Source organism: Vicugna pacos, chromosome 7 (assembly GCF_048564905.1).
Source record: "Vicugna pacos chromosome 7, VicPac4, whole genome shotgun sequence".
Classification (NCBI taxonomy): domain Eukaryota; kingdom Metazoa; phylum Chordata; class Mammalia; order Artiodactyla; family Camelidae; genus Vicugna; species Vicugna pacos.
In genome coordinates, this window is record NC_132993.1 from 19,729,491 (window position 1) to 19,752,381 (window position 22,891).

Sequence of the window (22,891 nt, forward strand, 5' to 3'; positions counted from 1 at the left end):
CTCCACTGCTTCCAGCTCTCCTCCTTTGGGCCCGGGACGCACCCCTGCCCATCAGCCTTGCGCTCCCACTCCCCGATGACATCCAGACCCCCCTTTGCCCTCCTTCTCTCTAGGCCACCATCCCCTCATGCACGGATTTTAAGACCCCACTCTCACGCTCCGTCCCATTCTGCCTTGCCCCCTCTGCTGTTCCCTGGATCCAGCCTCCCAAACAAGAGCCCCTGCTGCTCAAGCCCTCACCGTCCTGCCCTCGGCTCGCTCCCTCTGTGCTGCCCCCATTACCTTCTCAGACGAGACCCCTGACACCCCACTGGCTTCGGAGGTCCCCCTCCTCCCTCCTTCCCTGTGTGCAGCCCCCACCACATGCTGGACCTGCACCCTTCCCAACAGCCCTGGAAGAGCAAAAGCTCAGTCAGTGATGGTTGGGCAATGTCAGCTCGGCCTGCTCCTCCCCCACTCCGCTGCCATTTGACGCACGTTTGCTGCCTGCACTCTGCACTGCAGCCACAGGAGCCCAGCCCAGATCCCTGAGGTTACCTGCCAGTGGCTTCTCTGTAGGGTCCGGCTTAATGTGCGGTGACACCCAGGTTCCTCAGTTTTAGCGCAGCCATTGGGTTTCCTTTCCCAGGTCTCCCGATGCTCCGGCTATGAGGTCTCACCTCTGCACTGCAGCTCCTGGCCGGTCTCAGTACCGCACGTACCCCCTCCCCCTGACATCTGCCGAAGTCCCACATCGAGGGCTCTTCAGGCTGCCTTCCCCCTTCCACGGTGCCCCCTTCACTGACCCTGGGCCCCTCAGGCATTCCTAAGGCTCTCTCCCTTCTTCTGTGATTCCTGTCCCCGGTCTCGTCCCTTCTGCCCCCTGAGCAGTGCCCCTACCACCTGTCAGTCATGAGAAGGATGCAGCGTTCTTTTCCTTGACCGGCCCTCATGCTCATGCTCCTGGGAGGGCCAGCTTCCCTGTCCGCAGTGTCCTGTACTGAGTCCATCTGCCATCCAGATTTCCCCCTAAGCGCCCTAACCTTGCCGAGTCCGCCAGACGGGAGAAGGTCACTGCTTCTCCGGCCTTCTCTATGACCTTTCCTCTCGCCGTGCCCTGTCTCCAACATTTTCGATCGCCACTACCTCTAGGACCTCGTTCTCCTCTGGCCTCACCCCGCCTCTCCCGAGTTCCTCGCGTGCCTCGCCTGCGCTGTGCTCCTCCTCCTGCCCACGTGGGCTTCCTCTCCCCTTTCCTGCCCACTCGGGGGCAGGGACCCTGGATTCTCCACATCCACTCTCTCCTGTGTGTTCCCTGATGCCCTCCACAGGCCTTTCCTTGCCCGGCGCCATCGCCTGCCCCTCCTCCCTCTCCTGGCCCGTTGGACCACCTCTCGTCCACCACACTCTCCTCCACCACACTCTCCCAGTTGTTCGAGGCCGCTCACCTGGTCACCTACATCCTCGGCCCGCTTTCAGGGTCTCTCCTGCTCTCGCGCTACTGCACACATAGCAAAGGAACTGTGCTGCCTGATCCGTGTGACATTCTTGCAGCTACCGTCTGTCACTCTTCCAGCTGGACTCAGTACTTTCCTGTGCTGCGTGCTCCCTTCTTGACCCCCCCACCCCCACCTTCCGCTCAGCCCAGCTCCATCATCTCTGCTTCAGACCCACTGCACCGACCCTGCACGCTCCGCCCCCGACCCCGGCTCATGAGCCAGGCTGCGCTCTCCTCCCAGGTCCCCGCGGTGTTGCTCCTGTAACTCTCACGTTTCCATCCAGACCCCTCGTTGCACGCTCTCCTGACCCAGCTCTCGGGAAACCCCTGCCTGATTCCCCTTTTTCCTTTCACCTTCTTCTCACCTCCTTGCCCCCACACCTGGCAGCCCCACTCCCGACACCAGCACACTGAGTCTGGACCCGCACAGAGCCCTGGGCACCGCTGTCCGCCCTCCTTCTCTCCTCCTCCCTCCGATTGCTCCTCTCTCCCCCACAGCCTCTCCTGCACTCTTGTGTCCCATCTCTTCTCATGCCCACACCCCTCCTATCCCGCACACTTCATGACTCAGGCAGGTGACAATATCTTTGGTCTAATTCTCTTTCTAGGTGCTTGTCACTGTCCCTTTCAAAAGTTTACCCCTCCTCATTCAGCTCTGTGACACCTTGTGGTCGTACTGTCCAGCTGTGTCTCCTGACAGACAGGTGTTTCCCTTCTGCCTTCCCTGCAGCCCCTCTCCCTTGTCCTCTCTGGGTGGATTCAGTGGTCTCACCCTCCCTCTTCTCAACGTAGTCATCACCCCCAGCACTGGACTCGCAATCATTCCATAAGCTCAGAGTAGATGATTTTCTCAGTGCCTGGAGCTCCTTCTCCCTTCCCCACCATCCCCACTGATCCCAACCCTGCCCTCACATCCAATCCAGTCAAACTCAGTTTGTACCCCAATCCTGAACCCTGTCCCAAACCACACCCCACCCTGGATCCACATTAAAGAGCCTGGCCAAAAAGTTCTACCCCTGCCACAATATTCCAGGTTGTAGCAGCAGCCACTGCTCCCACCCGCTGCTAGCCACCCCTTTCCCACTCTTCCTTCCTCATGCCTCTGCTCCCCCTGGCTGGTCCCGAACCTCTGAAGTTCCTTCTGGTTGGCACCTCTGAGACCTGCCTGGATTCCTACCTGCCACCTCCCTCTTCTCATTGCTCCCCCTGTTGTTGTCCAGCCTGTCTCCCTTCCACCGCGCTCCAGTCTCCCATCACCTGGGTGCCTCCCATCACCTGTCTTCTGGCAGGTGACCCTCCCGTCATGCCACATCAAGGCTCCACGTGAACATTGCTTCCTGAGACCCTTTCTCATGCAACCCACTTCTTCCCTTTCCCTCCCTGTCCAGGGAAAGCGCCCTCCCTCCTCTTCTCTAGGAACCATGATCTCAAAGCTCCCCAGTGCCCGTCATTAAGTTGCACGGGGTCATCCCTTCTCTTGTCGGGGTGCTCCCTCCTTGGACCTGCTCTCACGCTCACACTCTTTCCTCCCCTTCCCTGCCACATCCTTTCCAGAACCATCTGCTGTCTCCTATCCAGCATTTACACTGACTCGGGCCACCACTTCCCTTTAGACTCCCTTTTCTTCTCCCTGCCTCTCCTTCCTTCTTCTGTTGTTGTCTCTAATCAAGCCTTTGCCCTCAGGGCTTTATCTAGCTCACACTTCCTCCCCCTCTTTTATCCCATGCCTCCACTGCTTCTGTTTCACCTCCATCAGCCTTTAAGAAGCACCCTTGCCAACTGTCCTACGCCTCCCACTCCCTGATGATGCAGTCCTGATCCTCACTTTGCCCCCTTTCCGTCTTGGCCATGCTCCCCTCACAAGACCCATGTGCAGGTTTTAAGACCCTCCTCTCACTCTCCATCCCATTCTGCCTGCCCCCTCTGTAGTCCATCAGCTCCAGCCTCCCGACCCACAGACCCCCTTCTCCCACGGCCCCGCCCTCCCACTGCGTGCTCTCTCCCTCGGCCACTTTGCTGCCCACATTACCTTCTCGGACTAGACCTCTGACACCCCAGGGATTGTGTTGGTCCCCCTCTTTCCCAGCTTCCCTGTGTGGAGTCTCCAGCACACGTTAGACCTCCACTCTTTGCAACCCCCCTGGAATAGCACATGCATGAATTCAGTGATCGTTGCAAACTGTCACCTCTGCCTCGATTCCTGCTCACTCCTCCACTTCTAAGCATATCTGCTGCCCACCCGCTGGACTCCATCCGCATGCGTCCATACCCAGGTCCGAGATTACCTGCCAGTGGTTTCTGTGCAGGATCCATCTGAATGTGGCACACGGCCCTGTTCCCTCAGACTCACCCCGTCACTGGGTCCCCTTTCCCTGCGTGCTCCTGAGGGCCCCAGGCATTCAAACACCGAGGCCTGGGGTCTCTGCTCTGCTGTCTAGCCTCAGTACCGCATAAGCCTGTCCTCTGGCCCCTCAAGGTCGGCCGACAGCCCCAGACTGGGAGCTCTGCGTGTGGCCTTCCCCTTTTCCGCGGTGCCTCCTTGACTGTGCCTGAGCCCGAGGACCTGCATGAGCTTTTCTCCCCTCTTCCGTCCCTTTCTCTTCCCGCATGACTCGCTCCTGGGGACCACCATCTCACGGCTGCTCCAGACTCCACGAACTCCCTTTTCCTACTCTGGGTGTGGACTTGGACTGAGCCTTACTAGGCCCATCCTACCTTTTTCTTACACTCGTGTGTTTGGGAGCCCCTCTGCTCCATCTTCCACTGCTTCCCTGCCGCCTCTGCCAGTCACGCGACAGAGTCAGCGGTCCTTCCTTACATCTTCCCTTCTTGCCCTGCACTCATGCTTCCTCCGTTGCCATTCTCTCCATCCCAGTGTCCTGCCCGAAATCCGTAGCTGTCCCAAGTCACACCCAAGCACCCTTCCTTTTCTGGTCCACCATTTTGGAGATGGTCATTGCTTCTCTGGGCTTTTCTCTGACTTTCCATCATCTCATCCCACCATCCCAGGTTCCCTGCTGGCCTTACCCACATGGTGCTCTGCCCCCTGCATGGGGTTTGCCACAACTGTGGCCCACTTTTGGAGGCAGAACGTCTGTATTCTCCATATCCACTTCTCCTTCAGGCTCTCTGTAATCCCTCTCTCGATGCAGTACACACTCTGATCCTCTCAACAAGCCTCTCATTCTTTAGCTGCAAGGGCCCATCACCTGCCCATCCTCCCCCCGGACCACCTCTCCTCTGCCACACTCCCCCAGGTGGAGACGGCTCCCCTGATCTGCGTCCTGGCTCCTGCTTTGCCTCTCTTTCACATGCAGCACTTTCAGCTACTGTCTGTGAATCTTCCGGCCGGATTCAGCCCTCTTCTCTGCCGCCTCCTCCCTGCTCATTCTCCCATCCGCTGCTCAGCCCAGTCGGTCATCTTTGCTTCAGACACACTAGACTGAATCCAGGCTCCGCCCACCAGCCCGTGCTCCTGTCCTGTGAACCCAGGCTATGCTTCCTCCAGGCCCCGCCACATAACATTTCATGTTTCCATTCAGACCCCTCTGTTTCACACTCTTCGAGCACAGCTCTTGGGGAACCCTTCCCCTGATTCTCCTGCCTTTATTCCTTTCATCACAGCACTTTTGCCTTTTGCCCTCCCCCTCTTGCCTCCTCACCTGCCAACCCCCACATCCCCTCCGCAGAGCCCTGGACACTGCCTCTGCCCTCCGTCTCTTTCCTCCCTGGCTGTCATCTCTCTCCCAGATGCTCCCCTTCAGTGTTGTCCCGTCTCTTCCACCCCTTCCTTTGCTGTGTACATCCCCTGTGGTGCCCTGCGCTCACGTGTGCACACCTAGCTTCCTTTCAGTTGCCACTCCCATCTCTCAGCCTTATACCACAAGCATCCTCAGCTCTGGGACCGAAAAGTTGGCACTTCACTCCTGGTCCATTGACGCTAATACAAGCCCACCCCCCATCATTCCAGAGGCCCTGTTGGCTACATCCATTTGCTCGCTGTCTGCCTGGTCCTGAGTCCTTTTCCTCCACGTCTCCCAGTCTTGACTCTGATGCCTGCATCTGCCCCCACTCAGCGGCTCACCTGCTCGTGCCCCCCCCCCAACTGCCCAGCTCTCCACCTTGCCCCCCCCCCCAGTGATTCTCACCCGAGGATGCATGACCCCCAAGGCTGGCCTATCAACATCACCTTTCAGGAATGTTTTTGTGTTTTCTGTTTGGATTTTTTTGGTTTTGTTTTTGTTTTGAGCAGAGCACTGCTCACCCTCAGATGTGTTGCTAGGCCTCCCTTGGGGTCCATGCCCACAGCCCTCCCTCGGGTGAAATTCACCCCCCCCACCCCCGGGAAGAATCACTGCTGTGCACCACCAGCCTGCCCCCCTGGGCTGCCCTCTCCCCTTGCCCGCCCCTGGCTTCCAGCAGTTGCCACTGACATTTGTTCCTCAAAGATCCCAGCACGGAGCCCACTCTTACACTGCCCGGCACTGTCCTCTTGAACCACCACATGGCCTTTCATATCTACTCTCTGGCACTCAACATGCCCCAAACCCCAGTCTGCATTAGAACACCATTCCTTTCACATACTCCTTCTGCCTCCCCCATCCTTTAAGACTCTCAGGCATTGGTACAATATCTTTGGTCCAAATCTGGTCCATCTTGGCACTTGCCATTGTCCCTTTTTCTGCTTTACCCTCCTCATATCAGACCCGTAACACCGTCCCCCTGCAGAGCCCTGCCCCTGTCGTCCTCACGTTCCTCTGTGATTCCCGCCAAGCAGACCTTTCCCATCCTCCTCTCCTGCAGCTACTCTCCTCTGTCCTCTCTGGGTGGATTCACTGGTCTTCCCAGTCCTCTCCTCAACCTGCAGTCATCACCCCAACACTGGACCTGCACTCAGTCCAGAAGCGCAGCTAAAGATGCTTTTCTTAGTGCCGGGAGATTGGCTCATGCCCCAACCCACCACCTCACACCCACACCCGTTAATCCCAACCCTGCCCTCCCAGCCAACCCAGCCAAAGCCCGCCCTAACCCATTCCTCTCCCCTTTACCCCATTCCCAGTCCATTCCCAGCGGATCCATATTAAAGAGCCTGGCCAAAAAGTTCTACCCTCCCCACAACATTCGACGCTCTTAGGAGCAGCCACCGCTCCCACCCACTACTAGCCACCCCTTTCCACTCCTCCTTCCTCATGCCTCTGCTCCCCCTGGTTAGTCCCGAATCTCTGAAGTTCCTTCTGGTTGGCACCTCTGAGATCTGCCTGGATTCCCACCTGCCACCTCCCTCTCCTCATTCCTTCCCCTGTTGGTGTCCAGCCTGTCTCCCTTCCACTGCGCTCCACTCTCCACCCTCCCCTGGGTGCCTCCCATCACCTGTCTCTGGCAGGTGACCCTCCCGTCATGCCACATCAAGGCTCCACTTGGACATTCCTTCCTGAGACCCTTCCTCATGCGACCCATTTCTTCCCTTTACCAACCTGGCCCAGGGAAAGCGCCCTCCTCTTCTCTAGGAACCATGATCTCAAAGCTCCCCAGTGCCCGTCATTGAGTAGAACGGGGTCATCCCTTCTCTGTCGGGGTGCTCCCTCCTTGGACCTGATCGCACACTCACACTCTTCCCTCCCCTGCCCTGCCACATCCTTTCCAGAACCATCTGCTGTCTCCTGTCAGGTTCTTCCACTGGCTCAGGCCACTACCTCCCCTTTCTCCTCAGGCTTCCTTATTCTCATCCTCACCTCATCTCACCCTCCTCCTCTTCTCTCTTCCCTTGTAATCAAGCCACTGCGCACAATTCTTTACACCAAGCGAGTGCTTCCTCCTCCTCTTCCTTTTCCTGGCCTCCACTGCTTCCAGCTCTCCTCCTTTGGGCCCGGGACGCACCCCTGCCCATCAGCCTTGCGCTCCCACTCCCCGATGACATCCAGACCCCCCTTTGCCCTCCTTCTCTCTAGGCCACCATCCCCTCATGCACGGATTTTAAGACCCCACTCTCACGCTCCGTCCCATTCTGCCTTGCCCCCTCTGCTGTTCCCTGGATCCAGCCTCCCAAACAAGAGCCCCTGCTGCTCAAGCCCTCACCGTCCTGCCCTCGGCTCGCTCCCTCTGTGCTGCCCCCATTACCTTCTCAGACGAGACCCCTGACACCCCACTGGCTTCGGAGGTCCCCCTCCTCCCTCCTTCCCTGTGTGCAGCCCCCACCACATGCTGGACCTGCACCCTTCCCAACAGCCCTGGAAGAGCAAAAGCTCAGTCAGTGATGGTTGGGCAATGTCAGCTCGGCCTGCTCCTCCCCCACTCCGCTGCCATTTGACGCACGTTTGCTGCCTGCACTCTGCACCGCAGCCACAGGAGCCCAGCCCAGATCCCTGAGGTTACCTGCCAGTGGCTTCTCTGTAGGGTCCGGCTTAATGTGCGGTGACACCCAGGTTCCTCAGTTTTAGCGCAGCCATTGGGTTTCCTTTCCCAGGTCTCCCGATGCTCCGGCTATGAGGTCTCACCTCTGCACTGCAGCTCCTGGCCGGTCTCAGTACCGCACGTACCCCCTCCCCCTGACATCTGCCGAAGTCCCACATCGAGGGCTCTTCAGGCTGCCTTCCCCCTTCCACGGTGCCCCCTTCACTGACCCTGGGCCCCTCAGGCATTCCTAAGGCTCTCTCCCTTCTTCTGTGATTCCTGTCCCCGGTCTCGTCCCTTCTGCCCCCTGAGCAGTGCCCCTACCACCTGTCAGTCATGAGAAGGATGCAGCGTTCTTTTCCTTGACCGGCCCTCATGCTCATGCTCCTGGGAGGGCCAGCTTCCCTGTCCGCAGTGTCCTGTACTGAGTCCATCTGCCATCCAGATTTCCCCCTAAGCGCCCTAACCTTGCCGAGTCCGCCAGACGGGAGAAGGTCACTGCTTCTCCGGCCTTCTCTATGACCTTTCCTCTCGCCGTGCCCTGTCTCCAACATTTTCGATCGCCACTACCTCTAGGACCTCGTTCTCCTCTGGCCTCACCCCGCCTCTCCCGAGTTCCTCGCGTGCCTCGCCTGCGCTGTGCTCCTCCTCCTGCCCACGTGGGCTTCCTCTCCCCTTTCCTGCCCACTCGGGGGCAGGGACCCTGGATTCTCCACATCCACTCTCTCCTGTGTGTTCCCTGATGCCCTCCACAGGCCTTTCCTTGCCCGGCGCCATCGCCTGCCCCTCCTCCCTCTCCTGGCCCGTTGGACCACCTCTCGTCCACCACACTCTCCTCCACCACACTCTCCCAGTTGTTCGAGGCCGCTCACCTGGTCACCTACATCCTCGGCCCGCTTTCAGGGTCTCTCCTGCTCTCGCGCTACTGCACACATAGCAAAGGAACTGTGCTGCCTGATCCGTGTGACATTCTTGCAGCTACCGTCTGTCACTCTTCCAGCTGGACTCAGTACTTTCCTGTGCTGCGTGCTCCCTTCTTGACCCCCCCACCCCCACCTTCCGCTCAGCCCAGCTCCATCATCTCTGCTTCAGACCCACTGCACCGACCCTGCACGCTCCGCCCCCGACCCCGGCTCATGAGCCAGGCTGCGCTCTCCTCCCAGGTCCCCGCGGTGTTGCTCCTGTAACTCTCACGTTTCCATCCAGACCCCTCGTTGCACGCTCTCCTGACCCAGCTCTCGGGAAACCCCTGCCTGATTCCCCTTTTTCCTTTCACCTTCTTCTCACCTCCTTGCCCCCACACCTGGCAGCCCCACTCCCGACACCAGCACACTGAGTCTGGACCCGCACAGAGCCCTGGGCACCGCTGTCCGCCCTCCTTCTCTCCTCCTCCCTCCGATTGCTCCTCTCTCCCCCACAGCCTCTCCTGCACTCTTGTGTCCCATCTCTTCTCATGCCCACACCCCTCCTATCCCGCACACTTCATGACTCAGGCAGGTGACAATATCTTTGGTCTAATTCTCTTTCTAGGTGCTTGTCACTGTCCCTTTCAAAAGTTTACCCCTCCTCATTCAGCTCTGTGACACCTTGTGGTCGTACTGTCCAGCTGTGTCTTCTGACAGACAGGTGTTTCCCTTCTGCCTTCCCTGCAGCCCCTCTCCCTTGTCCTCTCTGGGTGGATTCAGTGGTCTCACCCTCCCTCTTCTCAACGTAGTCATCACCCCCAGCACTGGACTCGCAATCATTCCATAAGCTCAGAGTAGATGATTTTCTCAGTGCCTGGAGCTCCTTCTCCCTTCCCCACCATCCCCACTGATCCCAACCCTGCCCTCACATCCAATCCAGTCAAACTCAGTTTGTACCCCAATCCTGAACCCTGTCCCAAACCACACCCCACCCTGGATCCACATTAAAGAGCCTGGCCAAAAAGTTCTACCCCTGCCACAATATTCCAGGTTGTAGCAGCAGCCACTACTCCCACCCGCTGCTAGCCACCCCTTTCCCACTCTTCCTTCCTCATGCCTCTGCTCCCCCTGGCTGGTCCCGAACCTCTGAAGTTCCTTCTGGTTGGCACCTCTGAGACCTGCCTGGATTCCTACCTGCCACCTCCCTCTTCTCATTGCTCCCCCGTTGTTGTCCAGCCTGTCTCCCTTCCACCGCGCTCCAGTCTCCCATCACCTGGGTGCCTCCCATCACCTGTCTTCTGGCAGGTGACCCTCCCGTCATGCCACATCAAGGCTCCACGTGAACATTCCTTCCTGAGACCCTTTCTCATGCAACCCACTTCTTCCCTTTCCCTCCCTGTCCAGGGAAAGTGCCCTCCCTCCTCTTCTCTAGGAACCATGATCTCAAAGCTCCCCAGTGCCCGTCATTAAGTTGCACGGGGTCATCCCTTCTCTTGTCGGGGTGCTCCCTCCTTGGACCTGCTCTCACGCTCACACTCTTTCCTCCCCTTCCCTGCCACATCCTTTCCAGAACCATCTGCTGTCTCCTATCCAGCATTTACACTGACTCGGGCCACCACTTCCCTTTAGACTCCCTTTTCTTCTCCCTGCCTCTCCTTCCTTCTTCTGTTGTTGTCTCTAATCAAGCCTTTGCCCTCAGGGCTTTATCTAGCTCACACTTCCTCCCCCTCTTTTATCCCATGCCTCCACTGCTTCTGTTTCACCTCCATCAGCCTTTAAGAAGCACCCTTGCCAACTGTCCTACGCCTCCCACTCCCTGATGATGCAGTCCTGATCCTCACTTTGCCCCCTTTCCGTCTTGGCCATGCTCCCCTCACAAGACCCATGTGCAGGTTTTAAGACCCTCCTCTCACTCTCCATCCCATTCTGCCTGCCCCCTCTGTAGTCCATCAGCTCCAGCCTCCCGACCCACAGACCCCCTTCTCCCACGGCCCCGCCCTCCCACTGCGTGCTCTCTCCCTCGGCCACTTTGCTGCCCACATTACCTTCTCGGACTAGACCTCTGACACCCCAGGGATTGTGTTGGTCCCCCTCTTTCCCAGCTTCCCTGTGTGGAGTCTCCAGCACACGTTAGACCTCCACTCTTTGCAACCCCCCTGGAATAGCACATGCATGAATTCAGTGATCGTTGCAAACTGTCACCTCTGCCTCGATTCCTGCTCACTCCTCCACTTCTAAGCATATCTGCTGCCCACCCGCTGGACTCCATCCGCATGCGTCCATACCCAGGTCCGAGATTACCTGCCAGTGGTTTCTGTGCAGGATCCATCTGAATGTGGCACACGGCCCTGTTCCCTCAGACTCACCCCGTCACTGGGTCCCCTTTCCCTGCGTGCTCCTGAGGGCCCCAGGCATTCAAACACCGAGGCCTGGGGTCTCTGCTCTGCTGTCTAGCCTCAGTACCGCATAAGCCTGTCCTCTGGCCCCTCAAGGTCGGCCGACAGCCCCAGACTGGGAGCTCTGCGTGTGGCCTTCCCCTTTTCCGCGGTGCCTCCTTGACTGTGCCTGAGCCCGAGGACCTGCATGAGCTTTTCTCCCCTCTTCCGTCCCTTTCTCTTCCCGCATGACTCGCTCCTGGGGACCACCATCTCACGGCTGCTCCAGACTCCACGAACTCCCTTTTCCTACTCTGGGTGTGGACTTGGACTGAGCCTTACTAGGCCCATCCTACCTTTTTCTTACACTCGTGTGTTTGGGAGCCCCTCTGCTCCATCTTCCACTGCTTCCCTGCCGCCTCTGCCAGTCACGCGACAGAGTCAGCGGTCCTTCCTTACATCTTCCCTTCTTGCCCTGCACTCATGCTTCCTCCGTTGCCATTCTCTCCATCCCAGTGTCCTGCCCGAAATCCGTAGCTGTCCCAAGTCACACCCAAGCACCCTTCCTTTTCTGGTCCACCATTTTGGAGATGGTCATTGCTTCTCTGGGCTTTTCTCTGACTTTCCATCATCTCATCCCACCATCCCAGGTTCCCTGCTGGCCTTACCCACATGGTGCTCTGCCTCCTGCATGGGGTTTGCCACAACTGTGGCCCACTTTTGGAGGCAGAACGTCTGTATTCTCCATATCCACTTCTCCTTCAGGCTCTCTGTAATCCCTCTCTCGATGCAGTACACACTCTGATCCTCTCAACAAGCCTCTCATTCTTTAGCTGCAAGGGCCCATCACCTGCCCATCCTCCCCCCGGACCACCTCTCCTCTGCCACACTCCCCCAGGTGGAGACGGCTCCCCTGATCTGCGTCCTGGCTCCTGCTTTGCCTCTCTTTCACATGCAGCACTTTCAGCTACTGTCTGTGAATCTTCCGGCCGGATTCAGCCCTCTTCTCTGCCGCCTCCTCCCTGCTCATTCTCCCATCCGCTGCTCAGCCCAGTCGGTCATCTTTGCTTCAGACACACTAGACTGAATCCAGGCTCCGCCCACCAGCCCGTGCTCGTGTCCTGTGAACCCAGGCTATGCTTCCTCCAGGCCCCGCCACATAACCTTTCATGTTTCCATTCAGACCCCTCTGTTTCACACTCTTCGAGCACAGCTCTTGGGGAACCCTTCCCCTGATTCTCCTGCCTTTATTCCTTTCATCACAGCACTTTTGCCTTTTGCCCTCCCCCTCTTGCCTCCTCACCTGCCAACCCCCACATCCCCTCCACAGAGCCCTGGACACTGCCTCTGCCCTCCTTCTCTTCCCGCCCGGGCTGTCTTCTCTCTCCCAGATGCTCCCCTTCAGTGTTGTCCCGTCTCTTCCACCCCTTCCTTTGCTGTGTACATCCCCTGTGGTGCCCTGCGCTCACGTGTGCACACCTAGCTTCCTTTCAGTTGCCACTCCCATCTCTCAGCCTTATACCACAAGCATCCTCAGCTCTGGGACCGAAAAGTTGGCACTTCACTCCTGGTCCATTGACGCTAATACAAGCCCACCCCCCATCATTCCAGAGGCCCTGTTGGCTACATCCATTTGCTCGCTGTCTGCCTGGTCCTGAGTCCTTTTCCTCCACGTCTCCCAGTCTTGACTCTGATGCCTGCATCTGCCCCCACTCAGCGGCTCACCTGCTCGTGCCCCCCCCCAACTGCCCAGCTCTCCACCTTGCCCCCCCCCCCCAGTGATTCTCACCCGAGGATGCATGACCCCCAAGGCTGGCCTATCAACATCACCTTTCAGGAATGTTTTTGTGTTTTCTGTTTGGATTTTTTTGGTTTTGTTTTTGTTTTGAGCAGAGCACTGCTCACCCTCAGATGTGTTGCTAGGCCTCCCTTGGGGTCCATGCCCACAGCCCTCCCTCGGGTGAAATTCACCCCCCCCACCCCCGGGAAGAATCACTGCTGTGCACCACCAGCCTGCCCCCCTGGGCTGCCCTCTCCCCTTGCCCGCCCCTGGCTTCCAGCAGTTGCCACTGACATTTGTTCCTCAAAGATCCCAGCACGGAGCCCACTCTTACACTGCCCGGCACTGTCCTCTTGAACCACCACATGGCCTTTCATATCTACTCTCTGGCACTCAACATGCCCCAAACCCCAGTCTGCATTAGAACACCATTCCTTTCACATACTCCTTCTGCCTCCCCCATCCTTTAAGACTCTCAGGCATTGGTACAATATCTTTGGTCCAAATCTGGTCCATCTTGGCACTTGCCATTGTCCCTTTTTCTGCTTTACCCTCCTCATATCAGACCCGTAACACCGTCCCCCTGCAGAGCCCTGCCCCTGTCGTCCTCACGTTCCTCTGTGATTCCCGCCAAGCAGACCTTTCCCATCCTCCTCTCCTGCAGCTACTCTCCTCTGTCCTCTCTGGGTGGATTCACTGGTCTTCCCAGTCCTCTCCTCAACCTGCAGTCATCACCCCAACACTGGACCTGCACTCAGTCCAGAAGCGCAGCTAAAGATGCTTTTCTTAGTGCCGGGAGATTGGCTCATGCCCCAACCCACCACCTCACACCCACACCCGTTAATCCCAACCCTGCCCTCCCAGCCAACCCAGCCAAAGCCCGCCCTAACCCATTCCTCTCCCCTTTACCCCATTCCCAGTCCATTCCCAGCGGATCCATATTAAAGAGCCTGGCCAAAAAGTTCTACCCTCCCCACAACATTCGACGCTCTTAGGAGCAGCCACCGCTCCCACCCACTACTAGCCACCCCTTTCCACTCCTCCTTCCTCATGCCTCTGCTCCCCCTGGTTAGTCCCGAATCTCTGAAGTTCCTTCTGGTTGGCACCTCTGAGATCTGCCTGGATTCCCACCTGCCACCTCCCTCTCCTCATTCCTTCCCCTGTTGGTGTCCAGCCTGTCTCCCTTCCACTGCGCTCCACTCTCCACCCTCCCCTGGGTGCCTCCCATCACCTGTCTCTGGCAGGTGACCCTCCCGTCATGCCACATCAAGGCTCCACTTGGACATTCCTTCCTGAGACCCTTCCTCATGCGACCCATTTCTTCCCTTTACCAACCTGGCCCAGGGAAAGCGCCCTCCTCTTCTCTAGGAACCATGATCTCAAAGCTCCCCAGTGCCCGTCATTGAGTAGAACGGGGTCATCCCTTCTCTGTCGGGGTGCTCCCTCCTTGGACCTGATCGCACACTCACACTCTTCCCTCCCCTGCCCTGCCACATCCTTTCCAGAACCATCTGCTGTCTCCTGTCAGGTTCTTCCACTGGCTCAGGCCACTACCTCCCCTTTCTCCTCAGGCTTCCTTATTCTCATCCTCACCTCATCTCACCCTCCTCCTCTTCTCTCTTCCCTTGTAATCAAGCCACTGCGCACAATTCTTTACACCAAGCGAGTGCTTCCTCCTCCTCTTCCTTTTCCTGGCCTCCACTGCTTCCAGCTCTCCTCCTTTGGGCCCGGGACGCACCCCTGCCCATCAGCCTTGCGCTCCCACTCCCCGATGACATCCAGACCCCCCTTTGCCCTCCTTCTCTCTAGGCCACCATCCCCTCATGCACGGATTTTAAGACCCCACTCTCACGCTCCGTCCCATTCTGCCTTGCCCCCTCTGCTGTTCCCTGGATCCAGCCTCCCAAACAAGAGCCCCTGCTGCTCAAGCCCTCACCGTCCTGCCCTCGGCTCGCTCCCTCTGTGCTGCCCCCATTACCTTCTCAGACGAGACCCCTGACACCCCACTGGCTTCGGAGGTCCCCCTCCTCCCTCCTTCCCTGTGTGCAGCCCCCACCACATGCTGGACCTGCACCCTTCCCAACAGCCCTGGAAGAGCAAAAGCTCAGTCAGTGATGGTTGGGCAATGTCAGCTCAGCCTGCTCCTCCCCCACTCCGCTGCCATTTGACGCACGTTTGCTGCCTGCACTCTGCACTGCAGCCACAGGAGCCCAGCCCAGATCCCTGAGGTTACCTGCCAGTGGCTTCTCTGTAGGGTCCGGCTTAATGTGCGGTGACACCCAGGTTCCTCAGTTTTAGCGCAGCCATTGGGTTTCCTTTCCCAGGTCTCCCGATGCTCCGGCTATGAGGTCTCACCTCTGCACTGCAGCGCCTGGCCGGTCTCAGTACCGCACGTACCCCCTCCCCCTGACATCTGCCGAAGTCCCACATCGAGGGCTCTTCAGGCTGCCTTCCCCCTTCCACGGTGCCCCCTTCACTGACCCTGGGCCCCTCAGGCATTCCTAAGGCTCTCTCCCTTCTTCTGTGATTCCTGTCCCCGGTCTCGTCCCTTCTGCCCCCTGAGCAGTGCCCCTACCACCTGTCAGTCATGAGAAGGATGCAGCGTTCTTTTCCTTGACCGGCCCTCATGCTCATGCTCCTGGGAGGGCCAGCTTCCCTGTCCGCAGTGTCCTGTACTGAGTCCATCTGCCATCCAGATTTCCCCCTAAGCGCCCTAACCTTGCCGAGTCCGCCAGACGGGAGAAGGTCACTGCTTCTCCGGCCTTCTCTATGACCTTTCCTCTCGCCGTGCCCTGTCTCCAACATTTTCGATCGCCACTACCTCTAGGACCTCGTTCTCCTCTGGCCTCACCCCGCCTCTCCCGAGTTCCTCGCGTGCCTCGCCTGCGCTGTGCTCCTCCTCCTGCCCACGTGGGCTTCCTCTCCCCTTTCCTGCCCACTCGGGGGCAGGGACCCTGGATTCTCCACATCCACTCTCTCCTGTGTGTTCCCTGATGCCCTCCACAGGCCTTTCCTTGCCCGGCGCCATCGCCTGCCCCTCCTCCCTCTCCTGGCCCGTTGGACCACCTCTCGTCCACCACACTCTCCTCCACCACACTCTCCCAGTTGTTCGAGGCCGCTCACCTGGTCACCTACATCCTCGGCCCGCTTTCAGGGTCTCTCCTGCTCTCGCGCTACTGCACACATAGCAAAGGAACTGTGCTGCCTGATCCGTGTGACATTCTTGCAGCTACCGTCTGTCACTCTTCCAGCTGGACTCAGTACTTTCCTGTGCTGCGTGCTCCCTTCTTGACCCCCCCACCCCCACCTTCCGCTCAGCCCAGCTCCATCATCTCTGCTTCAGACCCACTGCACCGACCCTGCACGCTCCGCCCCCGACCCCGGCTCATGAGCCAGGCTGCGCTCTCCTCCCAGGTCCCCGCGGTGTTGCTCCTGTAACTCTCACGTTTCCATCCAGACCCCTCGTTGCACGCTCTCCTGACCCAGCTCTCGGGAAACCCCTGCCTGATTCCCCTTTTTCCTTCCACCTTCTTCTCACCTCCTTGCCCCCACACCTGGCAGCCCCACTCCCGACACCAGCACACTGAGTCTGGACCCGCACAGAGCCCTGGGCACCGCTGTCCGCCCTCCTTCTCTCCTCCTCCCTCCGATTGCTCCTCTCTCCCCCACAGCCTCTCCTGCACTCTTGTGTCCCATCTCTTCTCATGCCCACACCCCTCCTATCCCGCACACTTCATGACTCAGGCAGGTGACAATATCTTTGGTCTAATTCTCTTTCTAGGTGCTTGTCACTGTCCCTTTCAAAAGTTTACCCCTCCTCATTCAGCTCTGTGACACCTTGTGGTCGTACTGTCCAGCTGTGTCTCCTGACAGACAGGTGTTTCCCTTCTGCCTTCCCTGCAGCCCCTCTCCCTTGTCCTCTCTGGGTGGATTCAGTGGTCTCACCCTCCCTCTTCTCAACGTAGTCATCACCCCCAGCACTGGACTCGCAATCATTCCATAAGCTCAGAGTAGATGATTTTCTCAGTGCCTGGAGCTCCTTCTCCCTTCCCCACCATCCCCACTGATCCCAACCCTGCCCTCACATCCAATCCAGTCAAACTCAGTTTGTACCCCAATCCTGAACCCTGTCCCAAACCACACCCCACCCTGGATCCATATTAAAGAGCCTGGCCAAAAAGTTCTACCCCTGCCACAATATTCCAGGTTGTAGCAGCAGCCACTGCTCCCACCCGCTGCTAGCCACCCCTTTCCCACTCTTCCTTCCTCATGCCTCTGCTCCCCCTGGCTGGTCCCGAACCTCTGAAGTTCCTTCTGGTTGGCACCTCTGAGACCTGCCTGGATTCCTACCTGCCACCTCCCTCTTCTCATTGCTCCCCCTGTTGTTGTCCAGCCTGTCTCCCTTCCACCGCGCTCCAGTCTCCCATCACCTGGGTGCCTCCCATCACCTGTCTTCTGGCAGGTGACCCTCCCGTCATGCCACATCAAGGCTCCACGTGAACATTGCTTCCTGAGACCCTTTCTCATGCAACCCACTTCTTCCCTTTCCCTCCCTGTCCAGGGAAAGCGCCCTCCCTCCTCTTCTCTAGGAACCATGATCTCAAAGCTCCCCAGTGCCCGTCATTAAGTTGCACGGGGTCATCCCTTCTCTTGTCGGGGTGCTCCCTCCTTGGACCTGCTCTCACGCTCACACTCTTTCCTCCCCTTCCCTGCCACATCCTTTCCAGAACCATCTGCTGTCTCCTATCCAGCATTTACACTGACTCGGGCCACCACTTCCCTTTAGACTCCCTTTTCTTCTCCCTGCCTCTCCTTCCTTCTTCTGTTGTTGTCTCTAATCAAGCCTTTGCCCTCAGGGCTTTATCTAGCTCACACTTCCTCCCCCTCTTTTATCCCATGCCTCCACTGCTTCTGTTTCACCTCCATCAGCCTTTAAGAAGCACCCTTGCCAACTGTCCTACGCCTCCCACTCCCTGATGATGCAGTCCTGATCCTCACTTTGCCCCCTTTCCGTCTTGGCCATGCTCCCCTCACAAGACCCATGTGCAGGTTTTAAGACCCTCCTCTCACTCTCCATCCCATTCTGCCTGCCCCCTCTGTAGTCCATCAGCTCCAGCCTCCCGACCCACAGACCCCCTTCTCCCACGGCCCCGCCCTCCCACTGCGTGCTCTCTCCCTCGGCCACTTTGCTGCCCACATTACCTTCTCGGACTAGACCTCTGACACCCCAGGGATTGTGTTGGTCCCCCTCTTTCCCAGCTTCCCTGTGTGGAGTCTCCAGCACACGTTAGACCTCCACTCTTTGCAACCCCCCTGGAATAGCACATGCATGAATTCAGTGATCGTTGCAAACTGTCACCTCTGCCTCGATTCCTGCTCACTCCTCCACTTCTAAGCATATCTGCTGCCCACCCGCTGGACTCCATCCGCATGCGTCCATACCCAGGTCCGAGATTACCTGCCAGTGGTTTCTGTGCAGGATCCATCTGAATGTGGCACACGGCCCTGTTCCCTCAGACTCACCCCGTCACTGGGTCCCCTTTCCCTGCGTGCTCCTGAGGGCCCCAGGCATTCAAACACCGAGGCCTGGGGTCTCTGCTCTGCTGTCTAGCCTCAGTACCGCATAAGCCTGTCCTCTGGCCCCTCAAGGTCGGCCGACAGCCCCAGACTGGGAGCTCTGCGTGTGGCCTTCCCCTTTTCCGCGGTGCCTCCTTGACTGTGCCTGAGCCCGAGGACCTGCATGAGCTTTTCTCCCCTCTTCCGTCCCTTTCTCTTCCCGCATGACTCGCTCCTGGGGACCACCATCTCACGGCTGCTCCAGACTCCACGAACTCCCTTTTCCTACTCTGGGTGTGGACTTGGACTGAGCCTTACTAGGCCCATCCTACCTTTTTCTTACACTCGTGTGTTTGGGAGCCCCTCTGCTCCATCTTCCACTGCTTCCCTGCCGCCTCTGCCAGTCACGCGACAGAGTCAGCGGTCCTTCCTTACATCTTCCCTTCTTGCCCTGCACTCATGCTTCCTCCGTTGCCATTCTCTCCATCCCAGTGTCCTGCCCGAAATCCGTAGCTGTCCCAAGTCACACCCAAGCACCCTTCCTTTTCTGGTCCACCATTTTGGAGATGGTCATTGCTTCTCTGGGCTTTTCTCTGACTTTCCATCATCTCATCCCACCATCCCAGGTTCCCTGCTGGCCTTACCCACATGGTGCTCTGCCTCCTGCATGGGGTTTGCCACAACTGTGGCCCACTTTTGGAGGCAGAACGTCTGTATTCTCCATATCCACTTCTCCTTCAGGCTCTCTGTAATCCCTCTCTCGATGCAGTACACACTCTGATCCTCTCAACAAGCCTCTCATTCTTTAGCTGCAAGGGCCCATCACCTGCCCATCCTCCCCCCGGACCACCTCTCCTCTGCCACACTCCCCCAGGTGGAGACGGCTCCCCTGATCTGCGTCCTGGCTCCTGCTTTGCCTCTCTTTCACATGCAGCACTTTCAGCTACTGTCTGTGAATCTTCCGGCCGGATTCAGCCCTCTTCTCTGCCGCCTCCTCCCTGCTCATTCTCCCATCCGCTGCTCAGCCCAGTCGGTCATCTTTGCTTCAGACACACTAGACTGAATCCAGGCTCCGCCCACCAGCCCGTGCTCGTGTCCTGTGAACCCAGGCTATGCTTCCTCCAGGCCCCGCCACATAACCTTTCATGTTTCCATTCAGACCCCTCTGTTTCACACTCTTCGAGCACAGCTCTTGGGGAACCCTTCCCCTGATTCTCCTGCCTTTATTCCTTTCATCACAGCACTTTTGCCTTTTGCCCTCCCCCTCTTGCCTCCTCACCTGCCAACCCCCACATCCCCTCCACAGAGCCCTGGACACTGCCTCTGCCCTCCTTCTCTTCCCGCCCGGGCTGTCTTCTCTCTCCCAGATGCTCCCCTTCAGTGTTGTCCCGTCTCTTCCACCCCTTCCTTTGCTGTGTACATCCCCTGTGGTGCCCTGCGCTCACGTGTGCACACCTAGCTTCCTTTCAGTTGCCACTCCCATCTCTCAGCCTTATACCACAAGCATCCTCAGCTCTGGGACCGAAAAGTTGGCACTTCACTCCTGGTCCATTGACGCTAATACAAGCCCACCCCCCATCATTCCAGAGGCCCTGTTGGCTACATCCATTTGCTCGCTGTCTGCCTGGTCCTGAGTCCTTTTCCTCCACGTCTCCCAGTCTTGACTCTGATGCCTGCATCTGCCCCCACTCAGCGGCTCACCTGCTCGTGCCCCCCCCCAACTGCCCAGCTCTCCACCTTGCCCCCCCCCCCCAGTGATTCTCACCCGAGGATGCATGACCCCCAAGGCTGGCCTATCAACATCACCTTTCAGGAATGTTTTTGTGTTTTCTGTTTGGATTTTTTTGGTTTTGTTTTTGTTTTGAGCAGAGCACTGCTCACCCTCAGATGTGTTGCTAGGCCTCCCTTGGGGTCCATGCCCACAGCCCTCCCTCGGGTGAAATTCACCCCCCCCACCCCCGGGAAGAATCACTGCTGTGCACCACCAGCCTGCCCCCCTGGGCTGCCCTCTCCCCTTGCCCGCCCCTGGCTTCCAGCAGTTGCCACTGACATTTGTTCCTCAAAGATCCCAGCACGGAGCCCACTCTTACACTGCCCGGCACTGTCCTCTTGAACCACCACATGGCCTTTCATATCTACTCTCTGGCACTCAACATGCCCCAAACCCCAGTCTGCATTAGAACACCATTCCTTTCACATACTCCTTCTGCCTCCCCCATCCTTTAAGACTCTCAGGCATTGGTACAATATCTTTGGTCCAAATCTGGTCCATCTTGGCACTTGCCATTGTCCCTTTTTCTGCTTTACCCTCCTCATATCAGACCCGTAACACCGTCCCCCTGCAGAGCCCTGCCCCTGTCGTCCTCACGTTCCTCTGTGATTCCCGCCAAGCAGACCTTTCCCATCCTCCTCTCCTGCAGCTACTCTCCTCTGTCCTCTCTGGGTGGATTCACTGGTCTTCCCAGTCCTCTCCTCAACCTGCAGTCATCACCCCAACACTGGACCTGCACTCAGTCCAGAAGCGCAGCTAAAGATGCTTTTCTTAGTGCCGGGAGATTGGCTCATGCCCCAACCCACCACCTCACACCCACACCCGTTAATCCCAACCCTGCCCTCCCAGCCAACCCAGCCAAAGCCCGCCCTAACCCATTCCTCTCCCCTTTACCCCATTCCCAGTCCATTCCCAGCGGATCCATATTAAAGAGCCTGGCCAAAAAGTTCTACCCTCCCCACAACATTCGACGCTCTTAGGAGCAGCCACCGCTCCCACCCACTACTAGCCACCCCTTTCCACTCCTCCTTCCTCATGCCTCTGCTCCCCCTGGTTAGTCCCGAATCTCTGAAGTTCCTTCTGGTTGGCACCTCTGAGATCTGCCTGGATTCCCACCTGCCACCTCCCTCTCCTCATTCCTTCCCCTGTTGGTGTCCAGCCTGTCTCCCTTCCACTGCGCTCCACTCTCCACCCTCCCCTGGGTGCCTCCCATCACCTGTCTCTGGCAGGTGACCCTCCCGTCATGCCACATCAAGGCTCCACTTGGACATTCCTTCCTGAGACCCTTCCTCATGCGACCCATTTCTTCCCTTTACCAACCTGGCCCAGGGAAAGCGCCCTCCTCTTCTCTAGGAACCATGATCTCAAAGCTCCCCAGTGCCCGTCATTGAGTAGAACGGGGTCATCCCTTCTCTGTCGGGGTGCTCCCTCCTTGGACCTGATCGCACACTCACACTCTTCCCTCCCCTGCCCTGCCACATCCTTTCCAGAACCATCTGCTGTCTCCTGTCAGGTTCTTCCACTGGCTCAGGCCACTACCTCCCCTTTCTCCTCAGGCTTCCTTATTCTCATCCTCACCTCATCTCACCCTCCTCCTCTTCTCTCTTCCCTTGTAATCAAGCCACTGCGCACAATTCTTTACACCAAGCGAGTGCTTCCTCCTCCTCTTCCTTTTCCTGGCCTCCACTGCTTCCAGCTCTCCTCCTTTGGGCCCGGGACGCACCCCTGCCCATCAGCCTTGCGCTCCCACTCCCCGATGACATCCAGACCCCCCTTTGCCCTCCTTCTCTCTAGGCCACCATCCCCTCATGCACGGATTTTAAGACCCCACTCTCACGCTCCGTCCCATTCTGCCTTGCCCCCTCTGCTGTTCCCTGGATCCAGCCTCCCAAACAAGAGCCCCTGCTGCTCAAGCCCTCACCGTCCTGCCCTCGGCTCGCTCCCTCTGTGCTGCCCCCATTACCTTCTCAGACGAGACCCCTGACACCCCACTGGCTTCGGAGGTCCCCCTCCTCCCTCCTTCCCTGTGTGCAGCCCCCACCACATGCTGGACCTGCACCCTTCCCAACAGCCCTGGAAGAGCAAAAGCTCAGTCAGTGATGGTTGGGCAATGTCAGCTCAGCCTGCTCCTCCCCCACTCCGCTGCCATTTGACGCACGTTTGCTGCCTGCACTCTGCACTGCAGCCACAGGAGCCCAGCCCAGATCCCTGAGGTTACCTGCCAGTGGCTTCTCTGTAGGGTCCGGCTTAATGTGCGGTGACACCCAGGTTCCTCAGTTTTAGCGCAGCCATTGGGTTTCCTTTCCCAGGTCTCCCGATGCTCCGGCTATGAGGTCTCACCTCTGCACTGCAGCTCCTGGCCGGTCTCAGTACCGCACGTACCCCCTCCCCCTGACATCTGCCGAAGTCCCACATCGAGGGCTCTTCAGGCTGCCTTCCCCCTTCCACGGTGCCCCCTTCACTGACCCTGGGCCCCTCAGGCATTCCTAAGGCTCTCTCCCTTCTTCTGTGATTCCTGTCCCCGGTCTCGTCCCTTCTGCCCCCTGAGCAGTGCCCCTACCACCTGTCAGTCATGAGAAGGATGCAGCGTTCTTTTCCTTGACCGGCCCTCATGCTCATGCTCCTGGGAGGGCCAGC

General features: G+C 58.3%; 1 protein-coding gene across 1 annotated transcript in view; it reads left to right on the forward strand.

The window, feature by feature from the left end:
- Positions 1-22,891, forward strand: part of COPG2 (COPI coat complex subunit gamma 2) — a 243,733-nt gene that overhangs the window by 115,947 nt on the left and 104,895 nt on the right. The gene's annotated exons all lie outside the window — the stretch shown is intronic.